Here is a 20542-nt window from a genome sequence, read left to right on the forward strand (position 1 = left end):
AAAATAATCATGACATAAAATTACAGAGCCATGCTTATAAGGGGAGTTGGTAGGAACCCTTATATTTAGGTTGTTTAACACATTCCATTATAAAGGATTTTTGCACCCTTTTCTTTGAGAATCATTAACACATTCATGCTTGTAGTTGGCCTCTGATATTCAGCAGGGAGAAATCTCAAGTTGTAGAAATGCCTTTTTCCTTTGTCCCATAAAATTCCATCAGATGTAGCTAAATTGGTAAATAAATTAGTTACCATTTCCCCTCCCTTGCTTTCCTTAGATCTCAGGAAAATGTTGGTAACCTCTCAAAACTATGGAATGTTCTAAAAAGCCCAGCTCAAGCTGACAAGAAAACTCTCTCTTGGCACATGTTCCATCTAACACCATGGGATTTTGCAAATATAGCTATATGGGGAAAGCACTGATAGAGTTGTCCAAGTCTATGACTTGCATTGCTGCTAAGAACAGGAACTTTTGTGTAGTATTTAACTGGCTGCTCCCCCTATACAATGAAACATGATGGAAGCTGAAGGGCATTTTGGAAGTTGTATGCAAATAAAAGAATTCAGAGTACTAAGAGTACTGCCAACCATTCTCACTGTGAACCACAGCATGGATCACGCCATAGGATAACAGCGATGGCACTTTACACTAGTACCCAATTTTATAAGAAAACCAATAGCATGATAGTCAGATGGTTGCTAAGGATCATGAACTGCAGTGGAAAGAATCTGGGAAGATTAGAAGGTACGGAAATTGCAATCACAGTATTCATCTTAAGAACCTGTCTCCTGAACAAGCAGGTAATCAAGCAACCTAACATTAATGTCCACTTCAAACACTTTCTAACCACAAACGTGGCCAAAAGGCATTCTGGTTTAAAACCGTGTTCCAGCATACAGCTGGCAAACTTCTGAATGAGAAAGAAAATTTTCTACTGTCCCTAGGCAGACTGTTGCTGCAATATTACAGCAAGAGTTTACAGGATGGAAAATATCTAGAGAATAACTACCACTTGTTAAGGCTGGCTACAAACATAGAACAATGCTCACTGGCATGTAATTGGTGTAATCAGACTCATTATTACACAGTTGTATACAACAAAAAGCACCACAATAGTGAGCGAAATAAGATCTGAGAGCAAGTGGGGCTCTCTCAACCGTGATGGAACTAAAGACAAAACTCACTTGCTTATTCTTGAGCCACCAGAAGCATCAGAGAAAATTAACCAGAAAGGTTAGTTCTCCATTGTGATGCAGACCCTGGTAGATCACAGAGCCCAGTCAGCTACAAGTGCATGATGCACATGTACTCAAGAACTCTGGCTTGTATGAGAAGAGTCAGAAAGAAAGACATCCCATCAGATAGCAAATAAAATAACAGGGAAAGAAGTGTACTTCATCCTGCCTGTTTTGTTTTCCTTTGGCTAATGAATTCCTCTCTGAATTACACTAACAGTATCAAGTACCACTTTGGTTAAGTGTGCTTCTGACTGGCTGAAGGTGACAGAGATGACTTCTAATATGTAATGGCAGTATTATGTCCATATTGTTATTTCAGTGGTTACACTTTGCACAATAGTTACTGAAAGGCATAAATGAAGAGGCAGAAAGCACCACTAGATTTGTCTACAAGGCTGGGATGCCAGAGTCCAGCATTGCTGTGAGCTGGAACGTTAACATAATGAATGCTAATATTTTGTGATTGTAGCAGCAAAGAGTAAGAAAACACTGACATACACATAGCAGCTGTAGTAAAAATGAAGGAGTGTATATTCATTACATTTTGAAAGAGTTAAGAGTCTAAAAAAAATAAAATAGTTGTAGGTATAGAAAAGTAATATTTTTGCTATATGCATATATTAACTTAGAAAGTTACTTAATCAGCTTCAAGCCTAAGAAATGCTTTAAAAAGAAAAGAAGGGGGGGGCTAATAGATAAAGAAGAAGTTGAAGGCCGAACAGACATCAAGCGCCTGGATACAGATAAAGGGCAAACCACAAGACAAAGAAACCAAGGTCTACCCGCTTTTGCTAAGGCTATGTGCCAACAAACAATCCCGTTAGAAGAAGGTCAAAAAGGCACCTTAAAAGACGCACGCGTAATGAGGTGTTAGAATCTTATCGCACACCCTGCATAGAAAATTGGTTCATTAGCATGAACATGGAATGACGTTTGTATGAAAAAGACCATGTATGTAGTAGGCGGTCGCGAAAGGTGTAAACCTTTTAGTACCCAGCCAATGGGGAACGAAGGGAGGGATTCTTTCGGCCGGGATAGGAGATATATACTGCTGAATAAGAAAGGAGGGGCGCGCTCCTTTCAGAATAGATTTTTGTTCTGGAGTTGTGCCCAGCTTTGCAAACCTGTTAAATAAAAAGTAGGTTTTTTTTACTCTTTACCTGTATCCGATGTTCTTTATTAAACCGTTTTAGTCCTAAGTGGACGAATTGAAAAGGTATTTCTTACAATTTTGTCACCAGTTTCGTGATCATGCATATTGATTTTTTTCATATTTGGGGAGGGGCGGGGAGAGGAGAGGAGGAGTGAAGGCAGGAGAAATAGAGCATGAGAATGATTCTATGATAGGATCTCCAACAGCCACTAAAGTGCAACCAGACTTTGGCCCATGATTTGGGAGGGAACTAGAAATGTAGAGTGATGATAATCACTTTTTAAAATAAAATGAAAGCTGTGTTTCTAGCCCTTTCCCCAACAAATGTAGCTTTGAAAATGAAACCAATGTAAGATGATCACTAGGATTAACAGATACAGGCAGATAAGCCAGCATTAATCAATTGCCACTACTGTGGCCTCATGCAGCCACCAGCAGATTTTTTGGTGGCCACAATAACCTCCAAAGCATGGGCGGAGATTTGGAGAGGGCAAAGCAGCACCCCACTCTGCAGTGCCCAGCTGTTGCTCCTGAATAGCTGTTACTAAGCTTAGCAAGATGTGCCACCTTGATGTTTGCGCTGGCACCGCTAGCAGGGATTGGCACCCTGCACTGCACAGTCTTCTTGGGATCTCCGGGCAGTACCTCAGGAGACACGCGGGGCTAGTGTGCACAGCTCAGAAATGGCTCGTCAGTGAAGGTGGGTACAGCGTTAGGTCGCTGGTGCACTCCCCGGGCAACTCCTCTGCTCCCGCCCAGCTGAGGCATGGGGAGCCTGGGACTCCACAGGCAACCAGTGAGTTCCTGATCCACCTTCACCTTCCTGAGGCTGCACTCACTGTTTACAGTTGCTGCAACTATTGCAGCAGCCCAATAGCTCCGGGCTGCTGCAGTGTCCGGCAGCTTCCTGGTAGCGCTCCCGCTTCATGACAGCTCCTATTCTTGTGCTCAGAGTGCAAGTCCGGATAGCGCAAGTGGTGCTATTATATATGCATTAAAAAATGGCTGCACAAATATTTATAATGAAGTAGCACTCAGAAGTTCCGGACATGGATCAGGAGCCCACTGTGATAGGCGCTACGCAACATATACGCATCTCTTCCCCTCCCCCCCCAAAACAGTCTCTGCCTCTGAAGTGTGTTATATTTTGGCTATTGTCCATCTTCTTAAAGTAAAATCTTTGTCTTAATTATGTTCTGTACACTGCTGAGCATACTGTCAGTGCTGAGTGAATAATTCTCAGCATTATATACCATGCATGGTACACCCCCCCCGCCATTAAATGAAGAATTGTCCCATGAGATATCTGAAGCACCAACAGCAGAGGTAGGCTGAAATTGGGGGGGAGAGAGGTGAGGGGGGAGGGGAGAAGCAAAGCAGCGGTGCCCAGCTTTTGCACCTAAATAGCTGTTACTAAGGGCAGCGAGATGTGCCACCTTGGTGTTTGCACTGGCACTGCTAGTAGGGACTGGCACCCTGCACTGCACAGCCTCCTCAGGATCTCAGGAGAACTGTAAAACTGGAAACACCACATTGTGGGAGGAAGTTAGGAGGACTAGTTAAAGCAGTGAAGCTGAAATGCTTGAGGCTTCCTGTCCGTACTGAATGGCGGCAACCATCACAAGTTCAACCTGACAGCAGCCAACTGCTGTGTCCCAGGTGCTCCACCCAGACAATAAACCTGATACTTGATAAGAAAATGTAGATTGTTGGCGCGCCAAGTCAGTATTTGCACAATGCAAAGCAAAATGGGGTCTCCATTACAATGAAATTACAATTAATGAAATAATTAATGTAATAATTCCATTACAATGAAATAATTCAAATACTTAAGGTATGAGCCCAATTTAGGACGTTAGAGAGCCACTGAATCAGGCTGAAATTTAAGTCAGAAGATAGCATTTGCAAATGTGTTGGAAGCCACTTTTACCAGCCCACATAAATAATTTCTATTTTAAGTAAATAAAATTGTGGTTCGTCATCTCATTTTTCACTGCCGAAGATAAATCTAATTTGATGCAAGTCAACAGCAATGTACAATACAATATAAATTAAACTGAACAATATATAAATCCTCACTTCACATTCTGACCTTTCTAATTCGAGTTATAACAAACATCACAAATAACTGCATAAAAAAGTCTATGAAAAGGGACAACAAAGTATGACTAGAATAAAATATAAGTTATGTAAAAGTAAATACATGCATTTACTTTGCAGGTAGAGATTAGCTGAACCTACTAAATCAGTGACAGCGTAGTTTTGGGGTATTTTCTTATTGATTTTATTAGAATAAAAGATCAGATATTTCCATTTAACATTAAGAAGTTTCAGAAGAAAAGTTACAAAGGTTATTTAATACAGTAGTTATTAGGCATAAAAGGTGAAGTTTTTAACTAATCCATATATTCCCGTTTTCATTTTCTATACCAGTCTAAACCCTAGATCAATGTAACTATTTGCAGTAGAAGGGGACAAAAGTTTTCAATTTAATCCTGTAACTGCTCTTCATCTTGAAGTTAGTAAACATAAATTGCATATTAGGAAAGGAAAAATAGTTTATAGCCAGAGAATTTCTTAGGAGTAATTTTGTCAGTTTCTCCAAACCCATCCTTTACTATAGTTCTTCAGAGTGGTAGGATTATTAGCCTGTAATAAGTGCTCACATATACCCATACTATGACTACCTTCCAATATCAGTGGATACATTAGTGCAGGACAAGGAACATGGGTGAAATTCTGGGTCCAAAAATTTTGCCACTGACTTCAATACTGCCAGAATTTCACCTAAGGACCCTATAGAACCTTGCTGCTCATGGCTTCCTAGTGAATGTACCAATGATTTAGAATTGCACCATAATGCCACTGAAACATGCCTCCACCAAAGCCCACCTATCTTGTTTTCAGTGATTTATGAATATATTTTAATCAACTATAATCTTAAAACCGAAGCTCCTGCTTTTTCCATATAAGAGATGGCAACTATTTTTAAAATGAACTCTTATGAACAAAATATTTTCAGATCATGAGCCATGTATGCCAGAAACTGTATAAAAAGAGAAAGACAATTGGCCTAATTCCACATGAAAATGCAGAAGCAGTTCTAAATCAAGTACATTTCAAAACAGTCTTTAAAACAATTTATGGGATGAACAACACTGATCTTCCCTTTACAGTGTTTGATTAGGGGATTAGAGAGAAAAGCAGAAAACAGAAAAATGTTCATACTCAAGGAAAATTCAAAAAAGAGTGAAGTTTAATATTAAAGAATTGCCTGATTTGACTGCATTTTTCTGTTTCCTCTGCTATTATTGAAGACTTCTTTTTAAATAAAACCTCTCAGTCCAGCATATCTTTTGATTAATCCAGCAATGATGTCATAGCTCTGTAATTATGTATTCACTTTGTTGTTGTGAGAAGTATTGTGATGCAATTCTTATAATTTCACCATATCATCAAAGAGGATGCGTACTTCATAGGAGTACACACCAGTCTAAACAAAATAGCTTTGATAATGTATTAAAACAAAGTGAGAATGGCAATATATTGAACATTTTGCCTATTATGAAAGTCTTTCTTTGAGTAAGAAACTAAAGTAGACTGTTTAGCTGGTATTTATCTTTTTGCGTAAAAACATTTTCATGGAATAGCATTCTGTTTTCTTTGTGAATACAGTTCCAGAAATCAACAGGATCTGAACTACCTCCCCAGAGTCGTGTTTTCTTCAAAGTTTCCCCTTCAACCTATAGACAACTACACATGGCCAATTTGTAAAGATATGAGACACAGAACTGGTTCTTGATTAAAAGTAGTCTAGAAAGAAGTTTAGGTGAGTCTATGACAATTTTATTTATGCAAAATTATTTAGGATACAGAGTGAGATGGAATGCTGGAATATTTGTGTTATCCATTAAATATCCTTTTTTAAAATAAATGATTAGGGACCAATTCTTTTGTGGAAAAAAAATAATTCACTCCTTTAAAAAGCCACACAGAAAAGGCAAGGATGTTATACAAGTTATAGCAAGTAATGAGTTTATTTTAACCCAGGTGAGTCAAGTTTAATGAAAAAACTCTAACAAATAATTCTCAGACATGAAGATGAACCAGTGGTCCATCCAAGTAAGTATCCTGTTTTCTGACTGTGGCCAATGGTCAAAGGCTTAGGAACACCCAGAGCATGGGTTTGCATCCCTGACCATCTTGGCTAACAGCCATTGATGAACCTATCCTCCATTAACTTATCTAATTTTTTTTAACCCAGTCATACCTGTGGCCTTCACAACATCCCCTGGCAATGAGTTCCACAGGTTCACTGTGTATTGTGTGAAGTATTTCCTTTTGTTTGTTTTAAACCTGCTGCTTATTAATTTTATTGGGTGATCCCGGGTTCTTGTGTTATGTGAAGGGGTAAGTAACATTTCCTTATTCACTTTCTCCACACCATTCATGATTTTACAGACCTCTATCATATCCCTTCCCCAAAAGTCATTCCTTTTCCAAGCTGAACAGCCCATCTTTTTAATCTCTCCACCTACAGAAGTTGCTCCACACCCCTAATAGTTTTTGTTGCCGTTCATTCTGCACTTTTTCCAATTCTAATATGTTTTTTGAGAGGGGTGACCAAAAACTGCACACAGTGGAATTGCACAGTATTCAAGGTGTGGGCATACCATGTCTTTATATAATGGCATTATGATTTTTTTTGTTTTATTATGTATCCCTTTCCTAATGGTTCCTAACATTGTTATGTTTCTTGACTGCTGCTGCACACTGAGTGGAAGTTTTCAGAGAACTATCCACAGAGCCGCTAAGATCTCTTTCTTGAGTGGTAACAGTTAATTTAGACCCCATCATTGTGTATGTGTATTTGAGATTATATTTTCCGATATGCATTACTTTGCATGTAACAACATGTTCTATATATTTTAAATTGCATGTAATAAATGACTAAAGCAAAGACAAATCTTATAATTTAAACAATTTAAGTTAATGATATGTCATCAGTTTATAAAAAATTAAGAATGGAGACTATTTTTAGGAAAAAAGTCCACTTTTCCAGGTGACTAGCATATTTGACAGACTATTTCTATAGTTAATATTCAGACACCCACAATAATTTTATACTGTTAGTGTATAAGCATATAATTTTAACAAAATTCTTCTACAGCACTTTTACCTATATAATTTACATTAGAATATTCAATCTACACATGGCTGACAAGTTCATTTAATGGATTCTCACCACAGTTTTAGAGAAAAAAGATGAACATTAGCACTGAACTAAAAAGCATAATTTGAGGGAATTTAGTTCAGTGATATAATGATAGGTTTATAAATTCATAATTTACAATTGATAATATTCATTTGGAAACATTTCCAATATAAATTATATCATGTGGAATTAAGAATCAGTTCAAGTTATTTCCCACTATTATTTAATTGCAGTGAGCTCAGTCTGGCCTGTGGAACAGTAAAACATGGTCCTTGCTCCACAGGACTATGTATGCTTGCCTGAAATATCCCAGAATACATTTACGTGTCAATATTTAACCAAATTAGTCTCCACTCCAATGGCAGGTTAGCTCTGAAACAGATTTGTATTCTTGCAATGAATACAACAATGAATTGTGGGGGCTTGTCAATGTCTTCTCCACTTGCTTTATTTTCTTTAAACCTGAAAAAACCTATGTAAGTTAAAAATTCAGACCTACAGAAGACCAAACAAGAGACTGATAGATATATTTATCAGCAGCAAATTTGTCAAGAAGTTTGGAAGAATAATCTTACAGTACTAGTGTTATACAAAAGGATTATTTTTCAATTCACAAAACCCTTTTAAAATAACTAGACAATCAGAAACCAGTTATTCAGTTCATAGATAGATTTGTGTCAAGTTTTGTTTAAAGTACTTTGGAGTCTCAAGATATATAACCTGTCTCCTGTAACTACATTGTGTTTCCTTTAAAGAAATAAGTATGACAGCTTCAATACCTTGAAACTTCTACATAGTTCTCTCTCCAGAGAAATTTGAATTACAATACTCACTGCTCAGGAGAGATTTAAAAATTAAGAAAACATCTAGTTGTTTATCTGAGAGAAGTGAGAGGAGCACAGATATTCGTAATTTCAGAAAATGTTTTCCTTTCATACTCTCAAAAATAGACATTTTAAGTCATTACTCCAAAGCATGTTATATGGGGTCCACCAAGACTTTGTAAAAATAACATAGAAAAGCAACTTTTCTGTATGTGCAATAACTGTTTTCAGTGTCAATCATGCATAGCAGCCACACTGCTCCAGTACAAGAGCTAGAGAAGTCCCTGTGGCAAAGCTCCACAGGCAGAGATGTGTATAACTGAACTTAGTACCAAAAACTGAACTAACACTTTTATTGGAAAAAATAGTTGAAAAGTTCCTAAAATTATATAAAAAGAAAGCTCAAGAAAAATCATCATCTTTTTGCATTACAACGCAAACAAATACAGAGATTCAAAATAGACGGGGACATGTCATTTTACTGAACTTAGGAAATGCATGTTTACAAGAGGAGTGTAGTTAGTTACTATTGAACCTAGAGGGCATGTCTACACCACAAAGCTAAGTCAACTTAAATTAAGTCGACATCCAGCTACCACAGTAATTAAGTCGGTCAGACATGTCCAAACCACACACACTGGGGTGGTGGAGTGCATCCTCACTAGCTGTGCTTGCACTGATGCACAGAGCGGTGCACCGTGAGTAGCTATCCCACAGTGCAACTAGCTGTAGGGGGTTGTGGGAAGAGCTTGCACAGCCTCATTGGACCAAAATATGGTCGCACAGGGGTATGGGAACATGTCTTAGGCCTCCCATGATGCAGTTTCCTCCCTCCCTACCCTGATATCAACAGCAAACAACCCATTATTTTTCAAAAGTCTGGCTTAGCCATGTGCATGCCATACATAGACCAAGAAGCTTGGACTCTGCTCAGCTGTGCACTCTTGTTGTGAGCTTTACAAATACCTTGCGCAGGGCTGTCCTTAAGGGAGTGCAGGGCCCAGGGCAAATCGCACCCCCCACCTCCAGTCAGCCTCCCGGCTGCGCACCAGGAGAAGCAGCAGCATTTGCACCCATGAGAAAACATAGGAAGCCCACCTCTCCCTTCCCTTAACGCTGCTGGTAATAGTCGCCTTGCAGATACTGAGGTCAATGTCAATTCCTGCCAACCAATCCACTGGTATGTTAGGGAAACCATGGTGGAGTGACCCGGAAATTGCCATGGGTGAGGGAAATCACATGTTCTATTGTTTGCCACACAAGCACTTGTAATGAAAAAACTTCCACCATCTCCTCCAGGTGACCTTATGTGATATTAGTCTCCTGAAGGTAACAGGGTGGCAAGGGAGCAGATGCTGCAAGCACCTGGGTACAGACCTGATCTTTATGCTGCTATGCTGTGTACCGCAATGATGCCAGCAGAGTTAATACAGGAGGGCTGTGCGAAAGTGTCCTACTATGGTGGAAGAAATAAAGCAGCCCTGCCCAGAAACTTTCCGCAAAAGATTGCAGAGTATCGGCAGGAAAGTTTCCTTGAGATCTCCAGAGGGGATTTCTGGCCCATCCCCGTGCACATAAACAGGCTTTTCCGGAGAGCTCCCTCTGTGTAGTTGAAGCGGCCACTAGGGAAGCAGATAGCTACTGCACCTCACTTTTTCTTCATATTACATATAAAAGCATGTAACCCTTATAGTTTGACTGGAATTGCATACTCACACGAGGTGCCTTCCCCAGTGTCACCTGCAACCGGCTGGACTGTCCAGGGTTAAAAATAACTCCTGGCTCTGGAGGTGAATGGAGAACTTGCCTGGGATGTGGGAGACCCAGGTTCAGTTCCCCCCTCTCTGCCAGAAGGGGAGAAGGATTTGAACTGTGGTCTTCCACACCTCTTAGCAGAGTGCTCTATCTGCTCAGTTTTGGGATATTCTGATGTGGGGTTCTCACAGCCTACATGCATTGGACTTTATTGCATAAATCTCTTGGCAGCAATGAGAGAAGAAGTTCTAATAACCTTCAGAGGGTAGAACTTTTGTTCCATAGTAAAAATAGAGAAACAGTCTACCACACTTTTATTTCAATATTCCCTCCATATTAGCCTGTGGTTTCAGTGTATCACTTGGTCACGCACCACTTCCACCTCTTCTAGCTTAATATCCATCCTATCCACTCAACACCTTCTGACTCACATAGGGAACAACAGAAATCGCTTGATAAAGAGAGCCTAACTTACAATAAGTGTCAAGTGCTTATCTAGGGACAGTTATCTCAATTTTTGCCTTTCTACAAGGTACCAACAGTAAAACTGACTGGTACAGAGATTCCAAGCCAAAAATCATACATAGAGGTGTCACTGATTTACATCTTTAAAAACTGCACCAGCAAAAACGGTCCCAGTCCAACTTAATGAAGATGAACTTAAGGCTTCAAATATGTAACTTACAGGTAAAAAAAGGCTTCAAAGTAAAATCCAGGAAATAAGTTTTAAATCTCCAAACATCAAAAAATATGGAAATTCGAAGCTAAGGTATTGAAAATAACCTTAATTCTACCCTTGTATCCTCATACGTCTTTCACTCAGGTCATGACAAATGTAAATCTATACCATACATTCACACAATATCAAAGACACCTTCAGTGCTGATAAACCCCAACAGCCACCCCCCCCAATATTATGCTGACCTATTTGCTCATCAACATATCAGACCAGAATCTAGTCCCAAATTTATCTTCAACTTCCTGCTAGGAACAAGGATAGTTTTGTGGTCAAGGCACCAGACAAATATAAAAGATCTGGGTTATATTCCTAGCATTACTACAGACTTCCTCAGTGATTGTAGGCAAGTCAGTTAATCTCTTTGTCCCAGGACCCCCATTTGTAAAGTAGAGATCATAGCACCTGATATCATAAAGGTAAAGCGATTACTACACTGAAGTTTTCTGAGGTGCTCATATATTATGCTACCAAGTTTTTTATAGGAACCTATAAATAATCCATTGCAGTATACATTCTAAATATAAAAAAGAGTGGTATGGTATTTGTTCTCTTTTTAAATGATGCTCCTGTAATCGGTATGTCATTAAATAGTTGATAATATTGACATTAAACAGTTAATAGTGGTCTTCTGAGCCAAATGCCCTAGTGAGATTAATTAAAGGGGAGGGGATAATTTATACATTTGGGAAATAAATGCGGATTAAAGAAGTCATTTGCAACTGATGGGTGTATTTTAAATGCTAGAGAAGAGCAAACTGTATGTACAAATTCACAAATCATTAGTTTTAAGTTTATGGATTTATTTTGCCTAGACACTAGTTAGTACACCTTCCAGCCAGCTGTGTTATGATGCATAAAAGAGTACACCTGAGTCCACCATACCCTTCATAATTCATATACTTCAGTTCAATTAAAATAAGCCTTTTTTAAAAAAAACTAATGCAGGATGAACTATACAAAGTGGTCAAAATGATGACAGGTACATGTCTCAATTTCATGTGATTTTTAAATTTGTATTATATGCATCAACTGTGTCCAACTGTCCTTACACCTATCCATTATTAACTGCATAGGTTCTTGTAGGTGTATCAGTAGAAACCTACACAGCAGAGGACAAAGCTAAGAGATGAGTGGTTGATCAGGAAAATAAAATTAAGTAGAACCCTAGTGGCAATAGCAGAAATGTGAAATTAACACATGGCAGCGGAGAGGGATTCAAAATGGGAGGGAGATGATACGGTCACTTCAATGAGCAAATAAAACTTTTACCAGCTGCATTTGGTATGTAATGGAGAAAGTCTCAGTCTTCCACAGTTTTTGCCTTACCATTCCCTGTCTTCTCTCCACTCGGCTTTGGCCCTTCTGCCAGGCTGCCCCCATGCCTAGAATAGTTTCTCTGTTTTCATCAATGCCAAGAACCTTCTGGTGCGTTCTCTCTCTCTAAAGTCCCTATTTAAAACACACTTCAAGTAATTTCTCCTACCTTAACAATTCCCTTATTCCCTATTATCTCAACTGTGACAAAAATCTATTTGTCTTGACTGACTGATCTTGAAAACCTCTAAGACTAGGGATATGTATTTTTGTAACATGCCAAGCCATGTATAATGCTGTATAATGGATGTTTTATTAATTCCCTCATTAAGGAGAGGTTGTTAGATCTGCCCCTATTAGTTATAGACCAGTGTTTCTTAACCTGGGGTTTAGAGGGGTCGCAAGTGCAGATCTGGTATTGGGGGTGGCAAGAAAGGCAATTGCCTGGAGCCACAGGGGCGCCATGAAACTAAGTTACATGCCTCAGCCCCGTGGGGGTGGGACTCAGGCTTCAGGGGTACAGTAGTTTGGAAAGGTTAAGAACCACTGTTATAGACACTGCCCTTCACTATCACTGTGATAACCTTGTCTACTATAAACCAGAAATGGTGCTAGTGAACCACCAGAAAGGTACTTGAGAATATTTCAGGACTGGTTCCTTCTCCCGCTATTTATGATTGCTCACAATTCAGAGAACTGTCCACTGCTTGAGAAATTCACATTACAAGGGATCTTTCCATTGACAATTTGCTCTCTGTCACCTGGCATTTGACTCTCAAGGCACAATTTTTCATTTATATCTGGATAAGGGATTAATAACCATTTCTCTCAGACCTGGACGTTGCCAAACAAATTCATGACTTTATGCTTTCTAAGTTGACTCTAGAGAAGGGCTCAAGACCACTTTGAGGTTACAGAGGGTACAGAACACAACTGGCTGTTTACTTGACAGCATTAGTCATGGGAAGTGGATTGCACAAGTTCTTAGACAACAACTGCAATGGCTTTCTATTAGTTTCTTTTTTCTGGATACAATTTAAAGTTTGACTCACCTATGAAGTCCTATGTGGCTTGGGGTCTTAGTTTACTGGGAGACTACCTTTCTTCCAGGCCACACCAAAATAGCTGAGATCAACCAGCGTACTCAGGTTTCAATATTGTGGAGCTGATGGCAGCACATGATTAGAGGAGGAGCAATACTAGTATTTGCACGTTCAGTAGTCTGACAGCCAGAGTTTGACAACTTTTAGGGAACAGTGTCAGGCCTGTTTCCTATTCTTGGCTTTTGCCAGAAGAGAGTGTGGGTTGTGCATTTTTGTTTCTGATGCTTTGGGGACTGAGGAGATAGGACAAGAGGGGGAAGGAGAAAACTTATTTTAAAACTCAAGGCATGTTATGTTTACCAATAATATCTGTGCATATATAATGTTTTACTTTAAAATAAGACACTGATCACTCAGAAATATTCTAAAGATAGAAAAAAATTATATTGGTTAATTGCCTACCTATTATTTTTGCTTTGTACTTAAAGGTGTCTACAGATATTAATTATTGTCTGACTATCCCATAATTTCCCACAACTGTGAACACCGAAATTGATGAAAACAGTTTATTTGTAAGCATTTTTTTCTATCATCTATCAAAATGATAAAAAATAAAAACTGAATTCTGCCAAGTCTACAGATAGAGAACTAATGAAAGAAAAAATATATATAAAGAACTCTGATGAGAAAATGAAACATTATCTGTTGCTGATCATGAAATAGTGTCAAAGATACTAAAAATAAATAGTAATTTGTTTCCACACAAAGCAGAAAAGGTGCAATTCTCAAAGCTGAACTGAAACAAGTAAGTCTATGAAGTTTTTTTGTGATGATATAAGTGTCCACAAACACATTTTCTGACAAAGCATCAAGATGAGGCATTTGCAATTGTTTTCAATATAGGTCGTTATATACAGTGAAATATAACTATATTTCATTAGGCTCAGATACAGATATTATGCTCAGATACAGATTTTTTTCTTGCAAAAAACTGAACAAATTCTTCATAAATCAGGTGTAATCTATTTGTTTAAACAGTCTACTTCCAGCCATATGAACATAGACAAGTCTTGGAACAAGAAAGTGACCTAAGATTTTCATTTCAGGAAAAAGGAAAATCTGGATTGTATTGCAGTTTAAGTGTTTGTTTTATTAAAATTTGTGCCAGCACTACACTCAACTAAACAAGACTTTTCCTTCATCTACAGATTGAACAACACCGAGCCAAACTGCGAAGTGTGAGCCAAAGCAGAGTCTTGCATTTCAGAGTTCAAACTCACTGTTACCATCGTTAAAAACAAGTGAGTTTTCAGTACCTTGATTACAACAGTGCAATAGGAGAAGCAATCCTTCATGTAGGCTGAAGCTAATCACAGCTCAAGATTTCTTCATGTATCACTTTCTCTTATTCACAATAGCCTCCAGTAGTACTCTTTCCACATTCAAAAAAATACCTCTTAGCCTACAGCTGTTAATCCTACAAATTCAAAAGCACTCTGCATCCTAATATATATACACCCGGAAGAGCATTTATACTGATGTAACCAAAGCCCAAGGAATACTTAATAGGTAGAAAATGTTTTACTCTGTAACTGAGTAGCAAACAATACAGATTGGGTTTCTGACTAGTTGTTGCTCTTTTTCTCTACATGGGATGGAGTTGGAAATAAAGAGGCTACAGAGATGGCTGCTAATATAGAAAAGGGAAAAGTGTGCTGAGTTCTGACCAGGGGATGAACTCAACCTATTTTCCTTATAAAAATATTCACTGGTTTAACGAACCATCATAATGCACTCTTTTGCCAATGTCTCCATGCCAACGTTGCAACGCCAAGTGATTGAAAAGTGTTAATGGATCACTAGGTGAACAATTTGATATTTCTCTGAAGTCTCTCATAGCTCAGTCTAAAATGAGCCCACAAACTTCAGAATAAGCAATTTTCTTTCCAAGTCATGGAATTTCTGTAACTTTATATGCCACCCTAATGTTAAAAGGTCTATGCACATTACCAATGCAAACCCAAATACCTCTGGATTTGGCTGATTCGGTTAAACAGTAGTAATAAAAACATGCAACATTTTAATTCTATATTTTTATCTGTTCTGTGCAGACACGGAGATCACTGCATACTTAAGAGACTGTGACAAGTTCCCTCTCAACTTTAAGGTGTCACCGAAATTTGGAACGTCTCATTTCTCAGTGTAGATAAAGTGGGGAGGAATGGGCATGAAGGCAGCACAGACAATTCTTCATGGAAAATTAAATATGCATCACCTGTGAAAACCCCAGCAGCTCAGTCACTTGTCTGGGAAAAGCAATAGCTACTAGGAAGTTCTTTGTGGAACAAATTATAAACAAAAAATTAAAAAGGGAAAAATTAAAAAGGAAGGGAAACAAAAAATTAAAAGATTAAAAATCTTTCTAAGAAGCAGCATGAGGCTCTAAAGGAACTAGTGAGGATTTTGCTTTGTCTAACCTAGGACGCTGCTTTCAAGACTGCAGAAACACATTCTCATTTAGTGGAACAGCTCTGAGTGAATAAGCCACATCTTGTGCTCTTGAAGGAGCTGGGAACCAGAGAATCATAATTCTATAAAGAATCCTTAAGTAGCTGGAATGGTGGCTTTCCAAGTTGAGCAATCTTTGGCTCTATATAACACTGTCCTGAATGAGTACACACATCAGAAAGGCCACTTAAGATGCCTAAGCCCTTGTGGAGTGGGCGGACAGGGAAGCCGGGGGAGTGACACCTGCTTACTCGTGGCAGGTCCAGAGAGAGGCCATAATCCAGGACAAGATCCGCTGGGAGGACACCAGACGTCCTTTCATCCGGTCAGCAATCACAACAACAAAAAGCTGCATGGAGTGGCGGAATGGCCTGGTCCCTGTCTATGTAGAAGGCCAATGCTCTCCTCATGTTGAGAGAGTGAAGATGCCTTTCTTTGCTGGATTTGTGAGGCTCTGGATAGAACACTGGCAAGAATATGTCCAGGTTAACATGGAAGTGGGAAACAACCTTCAGCAAAAAAGCTGGGAGGGGGACAAAGCTGTATCTTGTCCTTGAAAAAAGATGTGTATGGTGGTTCTGAGGTCAGGGTTTTTAACTCATAGACCCTCCATGCCGAGGTGATCGCCACCAGGAATGCCACTTTCCAAGACAGATGCATGAGGGAGCAAGGAGCCAATGGCTCAAATGGCAGTGCCGTAAGTCTTGGGAGGACAAGGTTTAGATCCCATTGAGGGACTGGGTTCTGTATCAGAGGAAAAAGTCTCTCCAGGCCCTTGAGGAACCTGGACACCATTTCATGGGAGAAAACTAACCTGCCTTGGAGCGGAAGGTGAAAAGCCAAAATCGCCACCAGGTGCACTTTGATAAACGAGAAGGCCAGGTCCTTCTGCTGCAGATGAAGCAGGTAATCCAGGATCACTTGAATAGGGGATTTAGTTGGGGAGATGTTCTGACTCGACGCCCAGCAGGTTAAGTGCTTCCACTTCACCAAATAAGAAGCCCTCATAGAAGGCTTCCTGCTTTCCAACAGGATCCTCTGGACTTGGACAAGCAATGGCGCTCATCCATGGAGCATTCATGCCGTCAGGCACAAAAGTGGCCAGATCCGGGTGGAGCATCCGGCCTCAGTCTTGAGAGAGAAGGTCTGGCCTCAGTGGGAGTAACCATGGCTGGGCCATCAAGAGTTCCGACAACATCCAGTACCAATGATGTCTGGGTCATGTTGGGGATATCAGGATGACCCATGTTCTGTCCCTCTTGATCTTCATGATGACTCTGTGTATGAGATGTATTGGGGGAAAAGCGTACAAGAAACCCCTTGTCCATGACAGGAGAAAAGCATCTGACAGGGAAGCATCATCAAACCCCAGGAGGGAGCAGTATTGAGCGCACTTCTTGTTTTCCCTGGTAGCAAGCAGGTCTACCTGGGGAGCTCCCAACCTTTAGAAAATGCTGTCTGCTTACCTCCTGGTGGAGAGACCACTCATGGTGAGAGCAAAAGGTCCTGCTCAGACGATCTACCAGTGTATTTTTTAAACCCGGTAGGTGCACTGCTTCCAGAGGGATGCTGTGGCTCACGCAGAACTCCTAGAGACACATGGCCTCACAGCAGAGGGCTGAAGACCTGGCTTCTCCTTGCCTATTGATGTAATACATTGTAGCTGTGTTGTCCTTCTGGACTCTTACCACTTCGTTGGAGAGGTGTCGTAGGAATATCTTGCAAGCCAGGTGAGTCAACCTGAGCGTCCTGACGTTGATGTGAAAAGACTACTCTTCCCTGGACCAAAGACCTTGAGTCTTTAGGGCACGAAGGTGGGCACCACACCCCATGTCCAAAGCATCTGATACCAACGACAGAGTCAGCCTGGGGGCTACGAAACGTACCCCTGTCAATACATGCCGAGGTTCCAGCCACCATGACAGGGAGGTAAGTACATAGTACTCACAATCCCCCCTCTCCCTCCCCCATCTCCAAGGAATGAATGGCTGGCGAGTAAACCGTGGCAAGCCACAACTGGAGTGGCCAAAGTCGCATCCTGGCATGCCAGACCACGTATGTACACGCTGCCATGTGTCCAGGAGACAGAGGCACACTCTTGCCATGGTAAGGGGTAGGTTGTCAGTCAGGCTATGAGCCCTGACATTGTCAAGAATCTGTCTTTGGGCAGGAGTGCTTTGGCTTGAGTAGAGTCCAGGACTGCCTCTATGAATTCTCTCTCAAATTGGTATTAATATTGATTTTTGCTCATTTATTAACAGACCCAGAGACTGGCAGGTCTCGATGCTGCATTGGACCTGCCCCCAAGAACAACTCTGGATCAGCCAGTCATCCAGGTAAGGAAAAACCTGCACTCCTCTGCACCTGAGGGGGGCCACCACTGCTACCATGCATTTGGTGAATGCGCACAGCACGGTGGAGAGGCCAAACAGTAGGATCGCAAACTGGTAGTGTTGGGTGCCCACAGTAAATTGCAGGAATCTCCTGTGGCCCGAGAAGACTGCAATACGAAAATAGGCGTCCTTTAAAACGAGAGTGGCATACCAATCGCCCAGATCCACAGAGGGGATGATAGTTGGCAGGGTGACCATATGAAATCTTAGCTTTTTGAGGAATCTGTTCAAAGCACATAGGTCTAGAATGGGCCACAGCCCTCCTTTGGCCTTGGAAATCAGAAAGTAGTGGGAATAGAACCCCCTTTCCCCTCAATGCTTGAGGGACCTCTTCACCGCACCCATATATAGCAGGGCTTGCACCACCTGAACGAGTAGTTGCTCGTGAGAGGGGTCCCTGAAGAGGGATGGGGAGAAAGGGTGAGAAGGCAGGAGCAAAAGAAACTGGAGAGTATAGGCAAAAGCCACTGTGTTTAGGACCCAGCTGTCTGTCTTTATAGCCCTCCAAGCAGGAAGGAACAATGCTAGGCGGGAAGAAAATAAATGGAAATTTGGATCCTGGATGAAGACTGGTAGGTCGCTCTCGGGAGCGCCTTCAAAAACCTCGCCTTCCCTTGAGAGATGGTGCTTGGTCCTGATCTCGAGGCCAGCGAAGTGCCCCGATGGTGCTTATAGTTCGTGTGCCTCCTCCCATAGGGCTCCAACCGGGGTTGACCCCCGAATCGCTGCTCCTGAGAGGGCCTGAAGTGTCTCCTAGATGAAGATGGGGTGTAGAGGCCCAGCAATCTCAAAGTAGCCTTTGAGTCTTTGAGCCCATGCAGCCTGGCGTCCATCTGGTCTGCAAAGAGGGCGGAACCATTAAACGGAAGATCCTTGATGGATTGTTGAACTTCCATTGAAAGGCCGGACGACTGGAGCCTCATTGACACCACAGAAGCCATTGCCCGCGCTGCCGAGTCCGCTGTATCCGAAGCTGCTTGCAGGGAGGCTCTGGCCACTGCTTTCCCCTCCTCCAGAACTGCTTCAAACTCCTGCTTGGAGAACTGTGGGAGAAAGTCAGCAAACTTCTCCAGTGACTGCCAGATACTGAAATGGTAGCAGCCCAAAAGTGCTTGCTGATTGGATACTCTCAGCTGTAGGTTCACTGTTGAGTACATTTTGCGACCAAATAAATCTAATTTCTTGGCCTCTGTTTTTGGGCATTGAACTTGTTTGTCCCTGCCTATCCTGCTCGTTAGCTGCTGTCACCACTAGCGAACCAGGGGATGGGTGCGTATATAGATATTCAAACCCCTTGGTGGGCACATAATATTTCTTCTCCGCCTGCTTAGATGTGGGGGGCAGGAAAGCTGGGGTCTGCCATAATGCCTTAGCGAGCTTCAGCACCCCATCGTGCACTGGGAGGGCCACTCTGGAAGGGGCTGTGGATGCCAGGATGCCAAAGAGTTTATCCACTGGCTCAGAAAACTCCTCTATTTTGAGGTCCAGATTAGCCGCCACCCGTTTCAACAGGTCTTGGTACGCCCTATAATCGTCCAGAGTGGCAGCGTGGGAGGGGCCCACTACAGCCTCATCTGGCAAGGAGAGAAGGCAGGGATCTGAGGGGGAGCCGGCTCTTCCTCCCTGGTCGGGGTGGTGACCGAAAGGCTACCTGAGAGTCCTCTTGTTCCGACTTAATATGTACCTCCAGTGCCGCAGCCGGGTCCATGGAGGATTGCAGCACCGAGGCGCCTGCAGATGACAGAGTACGTCATCGTGGCCTGAGGGAACTCCCACGAATTCCAAAATAGCCAGGGACCTGGCCATTGACCTTGCAGCCACACTCCCATCTGCGGCAGCAGGGGGAACCCAGTGGGCTGCTTGGGGGCTTGTCCTTTCAGGGGGACGACTAAATCTTCTCCCGAGTCCAAGGAGCTCCGTTATGGTGACCAGAGGGTGCTGATGCCATATGTTTCTCTGCACCTCTTCCTAAGTGCCTGGATTCCAGTGATGAGGAGCGGTGCTGAGAACCTGTGCGCCACTCATGCCTTGACCACATCTTGTCTTTGGGCTTCTTGTAGGGACTTTCGCAGTGCTGGGGCTCCAGAGATTTTTCTGACAGGGCTCATGGGGCGGTGCCGGGAGCTTGGCGATTGCTGTCATTCCGGAGATCGGCACCAGTGTTCTTCAGGCCGTTACTGCCATTCTGGTGACCGATGCCTGGCACTCGGTGACCAAAGCCTTGACCCCGGGCTGTGTCAACGCGGTACCGGGGATCAGTACCAGGACTCTGGTAACCGCTGCAAAACCAGCATGGAAGGAAGGGGCTGTGGTGGAATCAGTGCCGGTTTTCCCTTGGACTGGCTCCTGGCCGGAGC

At 41.8% G+C, this 20542-nt stretch overlaps 1 protein-coding gene across 3 annotated transcripts in view; it reads right to left on the minus strand.

Moving 5' to 3' along the window:
- CNOT2 (CCR4-NOT transcription complex subunit 2) overlaps window positions 1-20542 on the minus strand; it is a 136153-nt gene that overhangs the window by 43042 nt on the left and 72569 nt on the right. The window lies entirely within an intron of this gene.

Source organism: Emydura macquarii, unplaced genomic scaffold (genome assembly GCF_026122565.2).
Source record: "Emydura macquarii macquarii isolate MOO-44397 ecotype Brisbane River unplaced genomic scaffold, CSIRO-AGI_Emac_v2 contig_2636, whole genome shotgun sequence".
Classification (NCBI taxonomy): Eukaryota; Metazoa; Chordata; order Testudines; family Chelidae; genus Emydura; species Emydura macquarii.